Source organism: Aedes albopictus, chromosome 2, assembly GCF_035046485.1.
Source record: "Aedes albopictus strain Foshan chromosome 2, AalbF5, whole genome shotgun sequence".
In the NCBI taxonomy this organism is placed as follows: Eukaryota; Metazoa; Arthropoda; class Insecta; order Diptera; family Culicidae; genus Aedes; species Aedes albopictus.
The window spans coordinates 94663335-94683906 of record NC_085137.1 but is presented as its reverse complement, the minus strand read 5'-3'; the positions used below and the strand labels follow the sequence as shown (position 1 = coordinate 94683906).

General features: G+C 37.2%; 1 protein-coding gene across 1 annotated transcript in view; it reads left to right on the top strand.

The window, feature by feature from the left end:
• LOC109431822 (hemicentin-2-like) overlaps positions 1–20572 on the top strand; it is a 402363-nt gene that overhangs the window by 51800 nt on the left and 329991 nt on the right. The window lies entirely within an intron of this gene.

The window sequence follows — 20572 nt, the reverse complement described above, 5'->3', positions numbered from 1 at the left end:
TAGTTAGATACTTCGCCACCCGTAGAGATGGCTCAGCACTATACAATTTGGTTTGACGACATGACTCCAAACTATTCCAATATTGTCTGTGTTGAGTGACAGCCCAGGTGTGAATCTGAAGCTTAATCCAACACTTCGATATCGGAATAGCTGGCTCAGGGCCAATGAAGTCATGTGATGCTCCAGAGCGAGCTAACTCATCAGCCAATTCATTTCCAGCGATGGAAGAATGACCAGGTACCCATAGAAGGTGAACAGCGTTTGCTGAATTCAGCTCCTCGATTTGAGTTCGACAAGCGATAACTATCTTCGACCTGGAGTTGGCCGAAGCAAGTGCTTTAATAGCAGCCTGGCTATCTGAACAGAAGTATATTACTTTGCCCATTACGTGCTGCTGAAATGCTGATTGCACTCCGCACATAAGAGCAAAGATTTCGGCCTGAAAAACGGTGCAGTGTCTACCAAGTGAGTAAGACTGATACAGCCTTAGCTCACGAGAATAAACACCAGCACCTGCTCGACCTTCGAGAAGGGAGCCATCAGTGTAACATACGATGCCGTCTGAAATACTTCTTTCCAGATAACCAGATGTCCACTCTTCCCGGCAAGGGAATTTCGTGGAAAATGTCCTATATAGAAAATTACAAGCCATTGTAAGATCACTTGGAGCAAGAACAATTTTGTCCCAAGTCACCAAAAGTGAAAACAACGAGGTGTGTGTTGATGTGCGGTTCACAGGAGTTTCCTCTAGTAGACCGAGTACCCGTAACCGGTAAGTGCAAGAAAGTGCTTCATGTTTGAGATGAATGTGTAGTGGGGCAACGTCAAAGAGAACTTCGAGCGCTGCCGTGGGTGTTGAAGAGAACGCTCCGGACATCGCCATTAAGCACATCCTTTGGAGATGGCCTAATTTTGATTGGACCGTTCTCACTTCACCCTTTTGCCACCACACAAGACATCCATAGGCCAATATTGGCCGAACCACAGTTGTGTAAATCCATTTGATATACTTGGGTTTTAGACCCCAAGTTGTACCAAAAGTACGCCGGCATTGCCCGAAGGCCATACAAATCTTTCTTGATTCTGAACTCAATGTGAGGTGTCCAGGAAAGCTTGGAATCGAGAATGGCTCCAACGTACTTTACCTATGTCAATTTCTTGATTTTGCTTTGGCTGACCAAGCCATGTGGGAAATTACACTGTTGAAAATGCTTTGACATCCATGTGCACAACAGAACATGTGCTCGATGAACAAATTGAGATTTGAAATTATGAAAAGAAATCCACGTACTCCGGTGAGACTCGAACTCACGACTCCCAATTCGCTAGACGGGCGCTTCTATTCCTTCAAGCTACGGAGTCACTCGACTATCTCCGTCGCCAGCAGGCCTAGAACTGAATTCGATTCCACAATCGCACATGGTTATCTTCTTTTCACAATCCAAACCCCCTTCGGATGGGATTAGATGAACATCTAACACATTGTCTGTTGTGCACATGTATGTCAAAGCGGGAGAGGAAGTTATTTTTAATTGTCGAGAGCTTCGGGCACTGCCTCCCAATCACTTATTGGTATGGCAATTAGTGTGCAGTCGGACTCTCGACGGGTCGGTCCTCGGCCGACCGAATACGGTAAGGGTGACCGTAGCACCTTACAAATGTCAATTTCTTGATTTTGCTTTGGCTGACCAAGCCATGTGGGAAATTACACTGTTGAAAATGCTTTGACATCCATGTGCACAACAGAACATGTGCTCGATGAACAAATTGAGATTTGAAATTATGAAAAGAAATCCACGTACTCCGGTGAGACTCGAACTCACGACTCCCAATTCGCTAGACGGGCGCTTCTATTCCTTCAAGCTACGGAGTCACTCGACTATCTCCGTCGCCAGCAGGCCTAGAACTGAATTCGATTCCACAATCGCACATGGTTATCTTCTTTTCACAATCCAAACCCCCTTCGGATGGGATTAGATGAACATCGAACACATTGTCTGTTGTGCACATGTATGTCAAAGCGGGAGAGGAAGTTATTTTTAATTGTCGAGAGCTTCGGGCACTGCCTCCCAATCACTTATTGGTATGGCAATTAGTGTGCAGTCGGACTCTCGACGGGTCGGTCCTCGGCCGACCGAATACGGTAAGGGTGACCGTAGCACCTTACAAATGTCAATTTCTTGATTTTGCTTTGGCTGACCAAGCCATGTGGGAAATTACACTGTTGAAAATGCTTTGACATCCATGTGCACAACAGAACATGTGCTCGATGAACAAATTGAGATTTGAAATTATGAAAAGAAATCCATAACCATGTGCGATTGTGGAATCGAATTCAGTTCTAGGCCTGCTGGCGACGGAGATAGTCGAGTGACTCCGTAGCTTGAAGGAATAGAAGCGCCCGTCTAGCGAATTGGGAGTCGTGAGTTCGAGTCTCACCGGAGTACGTGGATTTCTTTTCATAATTTCAAATCTCAATTTGTTCATCGAGCACATGTTCTGTTGTGCACATGGATGTCAAAGCATTTTCAACAGTGTAATTTCCCACATGGCTTGGTCAGCCAAAGCAAAATCAAGAAATTGACATTTGTAAGGTGCTACGGTCACCCTTACCGTATTCGGTCGGCCGAGGACCGACCCGTCGAGAGTCCGACTGCACACTAATTGCCATACCAATAAGTGATTGGGAGGCAGTGCCCGAAGCTCTCGACAATTAAAAATAACTTCCTCTCCCGCTTTGACATACATGTGCACAACAGACAATGTGTTAGATGTTCATCTAATCCCATCCGAAGGGGGTTTGGATTGTGAAAAGAAGATAACCATGTGCGATTGTGGAATCGAATTCAGTTCTAGGCCTGCTGGCGACGGAGATAGTCGAGTGACTCCGTAGCTTGAAGGAATAGAAGCGCCCGTCTAGCGAATTGGGAGTCGTGAGTTCGAGTCTCACCGGAGTACGTGGATTTCTTTTCATAATTTCAAATCTCAATTTGTTCATCGAGCACATGTTCTGTTGTGCACATGGATGTCAAAGCATTTTCAACAGTGTACTTTACCTGTTCAGTCACATCGATTTCAGAATCAAAGAGACGTAAAGGTCGAACGCCATTACGGTTTCGCCTTTCCGTGAAAAGAACAATAGATGTTTTACTCGGATTAACCGAAAGGCCATATTGGCGACACCAACCCTCAACTACCTGAAGGGCGTTTTGCATCAGGTCGAAAAGGGTGCTGATGCACATACCAACTAACAATGTTAGGTAGTCGTCGGCAAAATCATAAGTAGGAAAACCGCAATTATTGAGTTGCCTCAATAGCGTATCTGCTACGAGATTCCACAAAAGCGGTGATAAGACTCCCCCTTGCGGGCATCCACAAACACTCAATTTCCTAATCCCTGCTAGACGCAATGTCGAGAAGAGATATCGGTTTTTGAGCATTTGGTGAATCCAATTGGAAATCATTGGAGATATACCATGACTCCGTGCGGCTTCCAATATGGCATCGAAAGGCACGTTGTCAAAGGCACCCTCGATATCTAAGAAAACACCCAAACAAGATTGCTTTTGAGCGAATGCTTTCTCGATATCGTAAACAACCTTGTGTAAAAGAGTCACAGTGGACTTACCAGATTGGTAGGCATGTTGGTTCACATGAAGAGGCACGTTGGCCAGATGAACATCACGGATGTGATGATCCACAATGCGTTCTAAGCATTTCAGAAGAAAAGTGGTCAAACTGATAGGTCTGAAACTCTTTGCTTCTTCATACGATGCACGACCCAGTTTTGGAATAAACTTTACAGTAATATCCCGCCAGGATTTGGGAATATACCCTGTAGCAAAACTGCAAACAAGTAGTTTTTTCAAAACATGTTTGAAATAATCAAATCCCTTCTGAAGCAAAATAGGATAAATCCCATCTGCCCCAGGAGATTTGAAAGGAGCAAAGCTATTAAGAGCCCACTCAATCGGTTCTATAGTTACAATACTCCGAGCCGAAGCTAAAGAATCATAACTACAAGAAAAGACATCAGGATCATCCGAAGATGTAATATCCACACATCCAGGGAAGTGTGTGCTGAATAAGCATTCCAGAACTTCCTCATCAGAGGAAGTCAGATCGCCATTTGGCAAACGAAGTTCGTTCACCCGGAAATCCTTAGATTTCGCAAGGATTTTGTTTAACCGACTGACTTCACTCAAGCTGGAAACATTTGTACATACAAAGGTTTTTCCAGCCGGATCGTTCAGCAGACCGGAGAGCTTTTCTGTAGGCCTTGCGAGCCGACCTGAAAGCCTCCGAACCAGCCGAACGTCGTCTGTTCCAACTCTTTCTACATTGTTTCCTGAGTTTCGCCAGATCAGAGTTCCACCAAGGGGTTCCTCTTGTGTATTATGCAAACTACAGTTTTTGGCAGTACATTTGGGATCATTGCGTTCGTCAAAAGGTTCCCACTTAATGAGCAAAGCGTGGGCGTGAACGCTGAACTTAAAACCAACTCCACTTAAACGAGTAGCTTGATGGCCTCTTAGGCCAGAGTATAGCAGAATTTGGCCCAATGCCAATCTGTGTTCTCCAAAATTCAGTACACGCACCTTGCTCAGTCCTAGGATCTCAAGCTCCATACGGCAAGCCTCATTGGTAAGTTGTACCAGTTTACCCTGCTGGGCTAGGGTTAATACATTCCAAGTTCAAATTTTAGTCCGTTGTTTCACGCTAAAAGTCGTTGCCGTTGTATCAGTTCGTAATATTTAATTTTCGGTTTCTGTAACGGTTTTTGATTTTCGAGAACAGTAAGTTGTTGGTCTAAGGTCCCCTACCCACCGTGGAGGGGCTGCCACCTTAGGTATAGTTTCCGATGAAGTTCCATTTATACTCAACTGGTGGATGCTTGAACAGACGCTGTTTGAGCCGCACCTCCTTGGACGTAGAAGAACAAAGTCAAAAATGCCAAGATGGGGTGCAATGGCCCAACTCATAAAATTATTCCTGAGTGTGATTTTAACATTACTATAGGTGAATGGTGCCAATATATGTTTGCATAATACATTCTTCCAGAAGTTAGACCGCCAAATGCACGGAAAATCTTTTGATTTCCCAGTGAAAATTGGCAACTTTCGGTGTTTTGTGCTTACAATTTAGGGTTTCTGATGATTTTATTACCAGCCATGTCTTTCCAAGGAGATTAAGATATACATGGAGGCGCATGGTTGTTGATGTCTACGCTATTCATGTTATTGAAAAAACAGCATCTTACCTTATTTTACTCTACCTCCTCAATCTAGCTGAAGTAAGGTCAACCGTGTCCAGGCGCACACAAGTATTTAGCTGGTGGTCTTCTTTGTCATCGATTGACCCAAGTAAGAATGCAACTTGTGAGGGCCAATGCTATATTGGTCGCTCCTTATAGACTCACCATTTTGCACTCAGCGTATTAGAAAGTAGTTGAAACTGTTCAGAACGATATCTCGGATCTGCCGTTGATCTTTTCATTTTGGCTTTTCCTTTCAAATATTCAATATAGTCAGTCATCTCAGCGCTGGATAATGTCCATGACATAGAAATGACGTTGATTACACTAGTTTACAGCATTTTTGAACTCGGTGAGCTGATGATTGTTTTTGGTGTAGAATCATGCCCTGAGTTCGAAAACGCGTAAGAAAAAATTACAGTAGAGCGGAAATTTTTTCGACTTTCCATACAAGGTTGATGATTTGAAATCGATTTTTGTTCTATTTTTAAGCAAAGTCGCTCACTTCAAACATCTCATTCTCCGTAATCAATGCTCCGATTGAGCTGAAATTTTTACTGTAACTTGCCTACATATGATATGTCAAATAAACGTCGAGAAAGAATTTTTAAGTTGTTTTTTTCTTATTAAAAAAAATACATTTCCTCAAAAAATTTTGGAAATTTTGCTAAAATTTAAGAAGATTATCCCTAAAACTCGCCAATATCTTGAATTTCATCAATCTGATGCAAAACCTGTATTGAGATGTTCGAATGGTATTGTATTCAGCTTTTAATTTATGGAAAAAGATTTAAAATTGGTTAAACAAAACGCAATATATTTGAATTTTAGTAAATTACATATTTTGAAAAGTTGCAAAACTCAATATTGAGCTAAAACTCAAAAACTGTTCTACTTAAAATTTTTTGAAGGTCCATTTCGAAATCAGCACTAAATTGTGCTTCAAAAACTTTGGTCGTTGACAGAAGTTCACGACTTTCGTTTTATTTTGTAAACTTGTGTTATAAGTACATGAAAATATTGAACATCCATTATACGCGCAATTGTCAGATCCAAAATGGCTGCCGGTTCACCTCACCCGTATGACCGAATGCGTGACATTTTCGGTTCCAGCTACTCATATCCGTACGGCACTGCAAAATGCCACCTGCGCGCAATAATGCTAACACAACATCATCATTATGTCATCATATTTACAGCAGTCGCACACTCAACGCAATGATATCTTTATTATACGAGTCACCGCAGCGCAATAACACGCGCAATACGGAATGTCACAATCGGAGAAGACGTACGTAGGTATACGTAGACAGACGTTCTTCAGAATTCTATTGCTCTCCAAGCAATAGAAACGTTTTCGAATGCCTATTCTCCGTGTCGAAGACCGAGCGGGTCCCTCCTTCCTCCGCGCTTCAAAACACATGCACGCCTCGCCTACACTACAATGGGCGATACCTAAACCACTTTCTGAAAAGGCACAATTGTCAGTTGTGACTGCGGTGCTATCGTTGTCGTTGTCGTCGCCCACGTTTCACCGTCGTCGTTGCTTGTAGCTTGTAGGTAGGTTGGAAGGTAGGGTCTGGGACCATTTGGGCAGGAGCACCTATTTTGGGCACTTGCTGCTATAACTCAGTCAATTTCAAACCGATTGACTTGAATTTTTAAACATGGCTAAATACTGTGCTTATCTGATCGTGTTTCAAAAATCAAGTCAATCGGTTTAAAATTGACTGAGTTATAGCAGCAAGTGCCCAAAATAGGTGCTCCTGCCCAAATGGTCCCAGACCCTACCTACCATTTAATGGTAAAATGTTGCGCTTTCCTTCGGCCGTGCCTTAAGGCTTTTTACGGCATCATCAGCATCGGCAGCCATGTTGGATATGTGGCTCGAAATTTCAAAGTGATAATTCTCTGCCACCAAAGCGAATATTCGTATGAAAAAGTATCATCCTATATGCTCACTCGCAGTGATTGCGATGATACTTTTTCAGCTGCGTTGCTGCAGAATAGACAGTTTTTTATCACTTCAAAAACGCGAGGCAAACAGTCATTGGAAAGCAAAAAGTCAATGATTCGTTTGAAAACTTGGTGATGCATCATGACACCTTAAATCCACTGCACACTGAACAGGGGCTGACATACACATTAGAAGGCGGCTGTTGTGCTTTGTCGCGTTGTACCTTTGCCAAAGGAGCAGGTTGGGAAAACTCGCTCCATAGCACGTTTGGAGCTTACTGCGGCGTATCTGCCACAAAAGCCCTCACCTAAGCGATTCATAAGTTAGGGTGAAACGGGGATAGAGCTGGGCTAGTAAAAGCAGAAATAAAACTTTATTTACTTGAATTCGCCGTAAAGTGTTCGTAACCAAGGGGGGAGACAGCTTTCGCTCTCGGTGCTGATCTTGAGTAGGTTTTGAGCAACTCTGAGCAGCTCACTTTGCTCGGCACGGCGAAAGCCTTGGCGATAGCTGTACATAGCAACCAAAGGAATTATTTGTTTACGAAGTGAAAAATATTCGCACCGTCTGCAGGATACCCTTCAGCTAACCTTTCAGTAGTGGTCCTTTATGTTTTTTTTGTTAAAATGTGATAAAATATAAGTTTTCAACCCTGTGAGCGAATGCGGCGCGCAATTTCTTTCAAGAGAAGAGAAAAAAATCTTGCTTGTGAGCAACGTAAGAAAATGTCCTCTCTGCGAAGAATTTGTACGCTGGAATTCGCCCACTGGCTGGTGTGGGAAAAAGAGTGTCTGCACTCTGCACTACCTATGCTTATTTCTTTGCTTGTGCGCCCAGCACCCGTTTCATGCAATCCTGCGATAAGGTGGGCAATTAAGCAATTCTCTCACTGCCATCGGACTTGAAGACAGTACTATAGAGTCTAGGAAAATTATCTATTTTTTCGGCAATTACGTATCGGTCAGAGCGTAAAAGGATTGGGAACATGCACAATGATTGACCCCGACCAACGTACATAATCTCTCGGTATAGCGAAAGGTGTCGGTAGCTTATTTTATGATTAAAATATTTCAAAATCACTAGCATCATTGTCGCAAAAAAGTGTCACATTTCAGTAGTATGAAACCATTACGATTAAGTTAGATTGATATTCAGAGACTTTCAAGCTTTCAATCCAACCAAAATTGACGGGTTGAGAATTTGGTGTACGTGTGACTACTAAGATCAGCAAAAAATGTTTGAGCAAATGGGAGCAAGCTTGGGAGTAACTCTCAGTTGCTCGAGCAACAAAAGCTTGCTCTGAGCAAAGCTGTCTTCCCCCTTGTTCGTAACTTAACCTTCGTCGCCACACACTATTTTCCTACATATGTAAATGTAGTGACCGGCTGTCGGCTTCATCAAGCAGCTGAACGATTTCATCCCAGACCACATTGGGGGGTCACTTTCACTTGAATTGGAACAACAACATTTTTATTCAACTTAATTGAAACACGTTTATTCTGATCAAAACTATCCAACAAACTGACATTTCTTCTTCCTTTTTGACTTGACCTACTATGATCGCTCTTTATTACCAGCATCATTCTTTTTAAATTCCTATCTCGATTCCAATTAAGTACGTTGAGCTTCCTTTCTATTTAATATACCTTATGATCCCTACATTCTCCTCTTCCTCTACTCTAAAATATACAAAATATAACAAAATCGTATGAATAATAATATTGAACTTAAAATAATACCGTTTTTTCAATGAAGATTGGACATACGTTCGGATTGTTCGACAACAATTGTGATTGCTTCGTTAAATGCATCTGAAAAATAAAATAACATTAATTTATCAATAATTTATAGTCTTTGGAAAAATAAAATTATTTCTCAATGTTTTTCTTATGTTAGCTTCGCATTTGATGTTTTCCTGGAGAGTTGTATGAAAAGTGTTGCTCCGTAGACTATCGATGATCTGTTGGTTCCTTTCCGGGATGAAAAACAGCTTCATTTTTCGTTGTATCGGTTTTGCTAGTTAATCTAAAGTTAACCAAGAGGTAAAATACTACATCCACCATCCAAAAATCCAATTTGCCGGCAATAAATGAACTTTTTCTACAACTTTTTTTTATATAAAACCGCTGACATCTTTGAATAATCGTCTTGGAATTTTTAAAATGATTTATTTTACATTTAACGTCCTATTTATGTTGTATTTTTTTTGTTTGTTCTGTTAAGATTTACTCAAAGAGTTTTCATGTTGCAAAAACATAAAGAATTTATATTTTTTAAAAATAATATGTGTAAAAGGAAATATATGTGTAAATGGGGAATACTACGCCGTAAGCTAAGCAGGAAAAAACATAGTTTGGCGAGGACGGTTAGCCAGGATAAAAAAAATCTCTTAGCTAATGTGTTTTTACCGCGCTTTTTTGATCGAATTCGACGCATTTCTATATGACAATTATTTTTGCAGTATTTTCAGAGACATTACATTTTTTAATGCATTCATTGCATCTCTGTATACCCAACATAAACATGGTCCTACACATTGAAATTTTATCTTAAACGCATTTCAAAATTTAGCTTTCATTCTTTTGCGAACACTCCTGAGTATCAATTAAAGGGTTTAAGTTACTCGCCACAAAACCAAAATACGAGTTTTCAAATTTATAAGTTTATAATCACCAACAGATTCGGAGTTACAACGATAATACTAAAAGAAAAATAAAAACAATACTTACCTATATTTGGTCGGGGTTCTGCTAAACCGAACCAAAGACCATTTTTTGAAAAATGGAGTTTTCTTAACCATTAGATGAAGAATATGATGATCTTCTTTCCGTGTAAAAATCCAGTTATTCTGACAGCTCTTCGTGGAGTAAATTCAAAATTTCTGTTTGGCAGAACATACAAAAAATAAAATTGCATCCAACCAGAGTGAACTGTTAACCATTCCATAGAATCAGCGAAATATTTTAGTTTTGGTCCAAATGATGAACATTTCAAGTTTTCCTCATCGCCGTCAGATTTCTAACTTCTAATCGACTCATAGAAACAATCTGTGAGAAAATTTAACACGTAAAGAAAAATACGGGTGTTGGAGGATCCAATGATGTTTCGATGGCGTTGATCGTCATTTTTCCAAATCACATTCAGCCAGACCGAACCAAATCCACTGCATTTAAAAATCAATTTATTCTCAACAATAAAAAAATGCAAATTTTGCACAAAATGTAGGCTCAGTTATATTCTTTATGGATGTTTAGCATGCATGGGTTGAAATTTAATAATTTTGAGTGAATGTTTTTTTTTTGTAGTTTTTCTTTAACGCTTTTTTACTACCTAAGATTTGCTGGAAATATTTAAACACAACAATGCTAATTGACTATATTCAGCAATATTGGCTATATCTGCAATGCGAGCATAAAAGATTAAGTTATTTTAAATTTTGAAGGATGCAATACGCCTAACTATGCCTTAGTATATATTACTAGCAATCTTTGTGCTTAAAATACTAAATCTAACTCAAACCATCAATGTTACCATCTTCTGAAATTTGAATAACACATATTACCTTATTATTACTTAATTTATCTTTAAGAAAATACTACTAAGAAGATTGTTTTCGTCACACAGGGCATATATGCTCGATGAGGGATCAAATTCTTCCGAAGTATGAGTGGCATAAATACTTTTTTGAATTAGGTATTCCAGACTCGGGTCATCAAAGTAAACACAATTTATCAAACCCTCCTGTTGAGTGTAAGGGTACCAACGCTTCATGGGGTCGCATTAATCATTGTCATTGTTCTCAAAATATATTTGAATTAAGTTTTTTAGGGCTCTAAATATCAAAGTAAGCACGACCAAAACCTTTTGTTGTATTTATGGTTCTAACGATTCATGTGGTCTGTTTTTATTACTTATTATGATTGTTCTCAAAATACTTCTTTGAATTGAGTTTTCCAGGCTCAAAACATCAAAGTAAGCTCAAGAAATGAAATCTTCTGTTGTGTGTATGATTCTTAACGGTATGCGGTATGGGATTTTTTCAAAACGAAACGAAACGAAACGATATGTGAAATTTCTGATGCAATGCGGTACGAAACGAAACGAAATTCAAAAGTGTTTCGTGAGATCGATACGAAATCCGAATTCACTCGGTATTTTTCGAAACGAAACGGAATTTTCGAAAAAGTTCCGCGGAATTTTGCAGTTATATTAAATTGATCAGGAAATGGATGCTGCGTGTTTGCATTTTTTTTTCTAGCGGTGGCTTGGCGGTGTTTCCGTTTAGTCTCATCTTCAAGACTTCATTTGCTACAGTTCCATTAGGTTTGTTGCTGGGGCTGCCGTTTTTCTACCGTTTCTCACATCAAACCCGACATTGGATTTGTCTTCGGTAAGCTAAACATACACTTGAAAAATAGAACTACTCACAAATTCGATGATCATATTAGGAAACATCTCCTCACAAAACTAACAATTGAATTCCTATTAGCATGCATCTTATGCAGAATGAATGACTAGAGGTGTTCAAATATAATTTGATATGTCTAAACATTTCAGATAAGTACTCAACTTTGCGTGACAAGGGTGGAGGACCATTTGGGCTCTGAACCAATTCTGACCACTTTGAGCTGTAAGTCAGCCAATATTGTAGCAATTTACTTAGAGTTTTGCATATCTCACTGCGTAAAAAAATCAAGTCATTTGGTTCAAAATTGACTGAGTTAGAGCGCAAAATGCCCAAATGATCTCAGATTTTATTTTTTATTTTTAGCAACACATATTGAAAATTTCAAAATTTACACCAATAACCGAATAAGATTACTCCAATGACTTAAGATCACACCAATGCGTTGCATCATTGTGATGATGCTAAAAGATGCTCGAACTACAAATAAGCCACAATCTTCAAACCAATCGTTACCTCCACTAGATGTGTAGTTCAAAGAAAAAAATTGCTTCATTAGGTGAAATTAAGAGTAAACGCTACGTATCTAATGTATAATAGGTCAGACACCGAGAGATCTATACAAGACCGTAGGGGGGGGGGGGGGGCTGGTTCAATGCAATCCCAAATGAAAAAAAAAAAATTGCCAGAATTATCCCCTGAAGAAGACTATAATACGAGTCGAAACGTTGGGAAATATCTAAAACTTTTGTTTAACTCCCCAAAACTGCAGTGCCAGAATTAGTAGCTCTGTGAGATGCTCTTATATCGATTGTTTATCAGAAACATGAAGCATATGATGTGGAAACATCAACTACTAGATGTTTACCAATTAAGCTAGAGAAAGCTTGAAATCTACAACTTTCAAATAAATGATAGATGATTGAATTTATCAGAAAATACCCTACAGAAAATTCTACAGGATGTCTTATTAACGAAAGAAATAAGAGCTTAACCGTGAATAGCGTTTCGTCATACACAGGCCCGGATCAAGGATTGCCCGAGGCCTGAGTGGATGCGAAGGTCCCTTGGTGATGAGCATACAAAAATTTATTTGTTTTCGAACGGTATTTGAGCAATATGAAACATAAAGTAGATGTAAATTAACCAAAAAAGGTCTTTGTAGGGGGGCCTTAAATGTGGGGGCCCGGAGCCCGAATAACCACCCTCGGACACCCCCTCCCCCCCGTACATCCAGCCCTGGTCATACAGATGAAATGGTAAATCACTTTCAAAAGTTCCACTGAAAATTTAAACTATTTCAAAAAGGGCATTTGCACAATGTACTTGTTTTCGAAATTTGTTAGACATTCCGCGGAATTCCGTTTAATTTCGTCAAAATCTATTTTTTGAAGGCGAAATTTTTAGAATTTGACGAAACGAAACGAAATTCAAAATCATAAATTTCGCCTGGTTGAATTCCGTGGAATTCCGCGGAATTTCGTTTCGAGGTGTATTTGGCGAAAATTTTCGGTATACCGCATACCCTTAATGATTCTAACGATTCATGTTGTCTAATTCTACATTACTCATTATGATTGTTCTCAAAATACTTCTTTGAATTGAGTTTTCAAAGCTCAAAACATCAAAGTAAGCTCAAGAAATCAAATATTCTGTTGTGTGTATGATTCTAACACTTCAAGTGGTCTAATTTTGCATTACTTATTATCAAAGTAAACACATGAGATCAAGTCTTCTGTCATGATTCTAACGCTTAAGGTTCTTCAATTTTGCATTACTCAATATCAAAGCAAAAAAAAAAAAGAAATCAAGTCTTCTGTCGTGTGCATGATTCTAACGCTTCATGTGGTCTAACTCTGCATTACTCATTATGATTGTTCTCAAAATACTTATTTGAATTGATTTATCAGGCTCAAAACATCAAAGTAAGCTCAAGAAATCAAATATTTTGTGGTGTGTACGATTTCAACGATTAATGTAGTCTAATTCTACATTACTCATTATGATTGTTTTCAAAATTCTTCTTTGAATTGAGTTTTCCAGGCTCAAGACATCAAAGTAATCTCAATCCAGCTTTTTACGCTAGCCTGCTATAAATTTTGAATCACCCCTCTTTGCCAATTCTTGCCGACACAATATTTTTTATGGCTTGATCGAGGCAAGCTATGCGGAATTGTATTTTTTCATGTTTACAATGGAGTGTCAGAAATTTTTAGTTTTTGTTTGGTAATTTGGAAGCTTATTTTCTATTTGTTCTAATTTTTTACTGTTTTAGGTGAATGAAGACTGGTAAATACCAAACTGTCATGATCTGAGCTACATTCTTCGCACCGAAATAATTATCCAATGAGAAAATTATAGCCGAACTAAGATATTTTCATGAAAACTTTTACTGCAACGCTGAATGATTTGACTCAATTAAAAGCAAACTATGTGCAGAGCTCTCGCTGTATGGCCATGCCGGTTCCGTCGTTTACAAATGGTCGATTTAATGCATTTATGAACATCACCAAAACCCCCTTGACTTCGTAACGGTTCTCCGACGCATACAATAAAGTTGGATACCAAGAATTTGACAAGGGGGGCGGGGGCGATTATGCTCGTTTTTTGCATGCCTAGTTTCTGTATGAATATGAAATTTACGTTGGTAAAGTCCCCTTTCCCATTAACCCAGCCGTAAGTTTGTTAGTGTAATGTGATTGTATTCCAGGCGTCAGCCTGTTGAAAAAAAAAAATGACGGGAGATCAATCCGTACGGCGATGCAAGTTTTACTATAATTATCGCACGGTTCCGTAACATGGATGAACACTCCGGCCAGGGTTATTGGGTTAACCGCTCAATATTTATGCCTGGTTCCAGTCCCAGAGCGGTACATTCGAACAAAACTAATAGAGCCAGTAATTGGATGTAAACACCGCATATAGAACAGACGCAACCAAATCTTTCGCTCCGTAGCTCGTTTCTATGAATGCTCTTCCAACGGCGTTAATGTATTTTGAGTTCTTATTGTACCTAAAAATATAAAAATGTTATTCAATAAATTAGTGTAATTAATATATAAAGGAAAATACGGTAAAACTCAGTGAAAAAAATGAGAGAGAAAATATTTGACAGTTCAGTCAACAATCTATGAAAATTGCCTACTAAGAACAAGCTATAAATTCCGTCGGCAAGAATTGTCAAAATCGAATCACCCCTTGTTGTTTTATGGCCAGCGTAAAAAGCTGGATAGATCAAATCTTTTGTGGTGTGTTTGATTCTAACACTTCATGTTGTCTAATTTTGCATTTCTCATGATCAAAGTAAGCTCAAGAGATTGAGTCTTCTGTGGTGTGTATGATTCTAAAGCTTCATGTGGTCTGATTCTGCATTACTCATTATGATTGTTCTCAAAATAATTCTTTGAATTGAGTTTTCCAGGCCCAGTACATCACAGTAAGCTCAAGAGATCAAATATTTTATGGTGTGTATGATTCTAACGCTTCATGTTCATGGTCGGAAAAAGATAAAGTTCGGCCAAAACTCTTTTTATGTGTTTAATTGAAGTTATAGGTTGTCTAGATATGTTATATCGTATTTTTAGTGTTTAAAAAGGGGTATTCAAAAATTACGTAACCTCAATAATTTCAAAAATGGTTAAAATCAGTAAACCCCACATTTTTTACGTTTTTTGTTAGAAAATCAATTTGAATTTAATTAAATGATCAACTTTTGATAAAATCCAATCAAGTTTGTTCAAAACGTGTTAAAAATGTGGGAAGATAAATTTTATTTCAGTCACAAATGGAAAAATAACATATAATATATGAAAAAACACGACTTTTTTAAATAGCTCTAATTTGAAAAACTGCAAATTTCTGCAAAATATTTAAACGTTTTTATGCAGCCCTAAGCATGATGTTTAAGATGTACTATTCGAAATTGCGGCGACACGTGACGACACGAACTAACTTAAAAATTACCAAAAATCGTAAGGTACAATATATGAAAATTTGAAAAGTTTTGTGACATATTAATTTTGCACCATACGTGCATTCAAACAGTCCAACAACAAGCTTTCATATGCTGGATAACATAAAATATATATTACATTCTCAAAATATTATTATTTTACTTTTTTCGAATGGTTCATTTTTCAATTTTATGACTTAGGCCACTTTGGCGGTGAAAATGTCACTGAAATACAAAAGCTGGTATGCTTTTAATTAAGAATCATAAAACTACAATACATTAACTTTGTTATAAGGTGAAATAAAGTTTAAAAATATCAATTTCATTTTTTGAGAGTTTTGGCCGCCTCTTTGTATGGAGCCCGACCAATGTGATGTGGTCTAATTCTGCATTATTCATTATGATTGTTCTTAAAATACTTCTTTGAATTGAGTTTTCCAGGCTCAACACAATAGAGTAAGCTCAAGATATTAAGTCTTTTGTGGTGTGTATGATTCTATCGCTTCATGTTGTCTAATTTTGCATTTCTCATTATCAAAGTGAGCTCAAGAGATCAAGTCTTCTGTCGTGTGTATGATTATAACGCTTCATGTGATCTAACTCTGCATTACTCATTATGATTGTTCTCAAAATACTTATTTGAATTGATTTATCAGGCTCAAGACATCAAAGTAAGCTCAAGAGATCAAATCTTTTGTGGTGTGTATCATTCTAACACTTCAAATGGTCTAATTTTGCATTACTTATTATCAAAGTAAACACATGAGCTCAAGTCTTCTGTCATGATTCTAACGCTTCAGGATCTTTAATTATGCATTACTCAATATCAAAGGAAAAAAAGAAATCAAGTCTTCTGTCGTGTGTATGATTCTAACGCTTCATATGGTCTAACTCTGCATTACTCATTATGATTGTTCTCAAAATACTTCTTTGAATTGAGTTTTCCAGGCTCACCCGAGCAGAAGGGAATAACAACAGCAAAACAAAATGTGTTATTTTGGCAAAATAACTGAGTAATGAAATAAGTTATTTTCATGTTATTAGCATAACAAATTGTGTTATAAAGATGGCTGTCATAAGCGGCAAAATAACAAAAATCATAACAAAAAAATGTTCCTTGAAGACCAATTTAATAACATGTTTTGTTAGTTCGATAACAACATAATAACAATGAATTTGGGAAATATTTCAATAACAAATGTTGTTATTATAAAGTTATTGATAACAATCCGAAAGTAAAATTAGTTATGATATCTGACTAATAACAAGGTAAGATATAATGCTAGGGTCTTGTGCCATTTGGGCAGGTGTACCCATTTTTGGCACTTGCTGCTGTAACTAAATCAATTGTATACCTAATTGGCACACGATGAATTACGTACAGTATCTAACCCTATATAAAAATTCCCATGGGAAAACTGTCAAACTACTGTCAGTCACGCACACGCAAATGTATGCATTGTGTGGGACACTTAATCCTAATCACGAAATAAAAAACAAATATGAGTCATATTATTTGTGATGAAGTACAAACTCACCAAACAACATTCTGAAGTCTACTATATCGAATTTATAAGAAATAGCTACGAATATACACTAGCCGTCATAAGTACAGGCTCACAAAAAGTATTGCAACAATATTGCATCACCCTGACTCACCTCGATATCTCTAAAACCAGAACACTTACAAAAATGCCGCCTTCAAAAAAGGTGTTGCTTTTGGTCTTCTGAATAACTTTCCTGAAGACAGCATCTTTGTAAGTCCTCAGGTTTTGGAGATATCGAGGGGCTAAAATACAAACGACTCATAAGAAAGTGATCATTCTTCATAAATAATTCAAAAAGTCCCAGTGAAGAAACAGGGATGTAAGCAGTAATAAATAACAAAATTTCCATAAACAAATAAAAAAATGCATAAATAAATCAAAAGTTTCCATAAATAATTGATTTTTGAGCAATAAAAAACGTCAAAAATGCAATGAATAATTCAATTGTTGCATTAAAAAAAGCCAATTTTCCCACCAAAAAACTTCGAATTTTCCATAAATAAATTCGATTTTTCCATAATAAATTAGAAAATTCACAATAAAAAAATATCGAAAAAGCAATAAATAATTTAAAAAGTGCAATAAACAAGAAAATAAATTATCAATAAATGTCAAAAAATGAGCAATAAACGCAAATGCATTTTGAGCCAAAAAAATATGTAGACCATGCGGCGAAGCCGCATAGAGGATTGAGGAACTGAGGCGGCAGAAGGCCGCCGAAGTTTTTTGATATCCGATGCACTGCAACTGCATCGATTCGGTTCTAGGCAAACCACAGATCCAAGAATTTGCCCGGTATAATGCAAACATAGATGTTATCCCTTCTTTAGGTCCGACGAGCAATAGCGAGTTCGGACAGCAAGCAATTGCTCGGTAAATTGCAATCATAGTTACGCAAGCTTTTCAGTCGTTTCAGTCATATAAGTGCGATTCAGCATTTCACTGTTTCATACTTTCCTGCATTTGTTTTTCATGGGTGATTTCGTCATTTTTTATTGCATTTTTTGAATTTTTTATTGCTATTTCGATATTTTTTTATTGTGAATTTTCTAATTTATTATGGAAAAATTGGATTTATTTATGGAATATTCGAAGTTATTTGGTGGGAAAAATGCCTTTTTTTATTGCAACAGTTGATTTATTCATTGCATTTTTGACGTTTTTAATTGCTCAAAAATCAATTATTTATGGAAACTTTTGATTTATTTATGCATTTTTTTATTTGTTTATGGAACTTTTGTTATTCATTACTGCTCACACCCCTGTTTCTTCACTGGGACTTTTCGAATTATTTATGGGAAATTTTATATTTATTATGGAACGTTTAATTGTCTGCCGATATCGAGGTGAGTCAGGGTGATGCAATATTGTTGCAATACTTTTTGTGAGTCCGTACTTATGACGGGTAGTGTACGTAACTAAATACTAAAAAGGGACATAAAACCGGTCATAGTAATCGAAGTGTTTATAAAATAATAAACTGAAAAGCTCGTTCAGTCCCAATTGGGTTTTAAAATTTTGAAAAAGATATTTTTTTTTGATTTCATACGAAAGAACACCTTTTTCTGGCCCACTATGATTTTTTTCAGATTTATTGAACTTTATTTCGGCTCCTAAATCAATTTTCGACACGAATGCCTACTATGGTAAAGTGTCGTAAATAAATAATAATAATAATAATAATAATAAAATCAATTTCAGAGAGTTTTTTGTTAATACACCCTTTGACAGCTGGGAAACTGTTTGATAGCTCCGCCCAGTACAAAATGTGACGAGGGGTGATTCGATAAATCACTCCCATACAAACTTTAAATTGATTTTTAAATAGGTTCCCGGGCAACAAAATTCATGAAAGTTTGGATTTCGGCTTAGTGCGATATGCAGATTCAGAATATTGAATTATCTCAACACTACTAAAGAAGCCAATTAGAGGAACTAAGTAGTTAGATTATACACACGGTATGCACAGAAAAAAATATGTAATTAAAATTCAGCGAGAAATCATGCACATAAAGGGAATGCTAGTATTAGTGCACTTTTACATGATATATAATGTAAAATTACATTACCATCGTGTAAATTTCCGCCAACCATCGCCTAAACCATCATGAACTCCAACCGGTTACGTGACTATTAGCGGAAATTTACACGAACGTAACGTAATTTTACATGATATCTGATGTAAATATGCACTAACTCTAGCATTCCCTTTATGTGCATGATTTTTCGCAGAATTTTACATGAATATTTTTTTCTGTGTGCTGTAAACAATGTGCTGTAAACAAAACCTCGAATGATGTAGTTTCAATTTCAAAACTTGTTATTGTTGTGCTATTGTTTATTAAATATTTGTACGTACACTCTCAATAGTATAATAATAACTAAATATGTTTTATAACAAAACATATGATTAAAATATAATTTTATGGATGTATATCAATAGCTTGAGCATAACAAAATAAGATTGTCGAACAAAACATGTTATGAAAAACGAATGCCTTGATAAGTTAATAATAACAAAACAAGATATAAAAACAGATTATGTGATTTGATAGTTATTAGTTTGATATTCTCCTCTGCTCGGGCAAGACATCAAAGTAACTACACTTACTAAGGTGTATAGTTTGTTCGTGCCTCCTATTACAAAATATAAATTGTCCACAAAAATATCCGTTGGTAAACTTCGTCAAGATACAAAATCTAGTCAAGAATAAAAAGTCAACAGAGTAGCTGTTCAAAAAGCAGCTTTCACGTGTGAAATACATAGTCTCTTAAACTGTGATAGAGTTGCTGCATTCGTGATGTGGTCAGGCATCGATTTGAAAAAAATTATACCTTTATAGTACAAGGAATTTTGTGAAGCACCATGCATAAAGTGGGGTGTTCGTATTTGATCCGCGTTTCTAGTGTTATAACTATGAATGTCACTTCCTCTTTCAATTCTGTCACACAAATATCTAGGTAGCATACCATTCTTTAATTTAAAAATGAACACCAACGTTAAATAGACAATTTTTTGCTTCACTGACAACCACTGAAGGGCGTCCAACAAAAAAGTTGAGGAAGTGGATCTGTTACATCTTAAAATCAACCGCATTATTTTATTTTGCAAACGCTGTAGCCTTGATATTTGTGTTTCATTAGCTAAAAACAAAATGGACGGGCAGAACTCAATGTGTGGAGAAATGATTGATTTGTACATTTGTATTTTACTAGCAATAGTCAAATCGTTTTTTAATCGACATAGAATACCATACTTTTTGACTATTTTCTTGATGACATTGTCGATGTGAGCGTCAAACTTTAGTCTGTCATCAATAATCACGCCAAGATATTTAATTTCGCGCACGCGATCAATCGTCTCACCATCAATTTCTACAGAGACTTCAGAGTTAACTCGACTCCGCGAAATGACCATGAATTTAGTTTTACTAATGTTCAATTTCAGCTGTTTGTA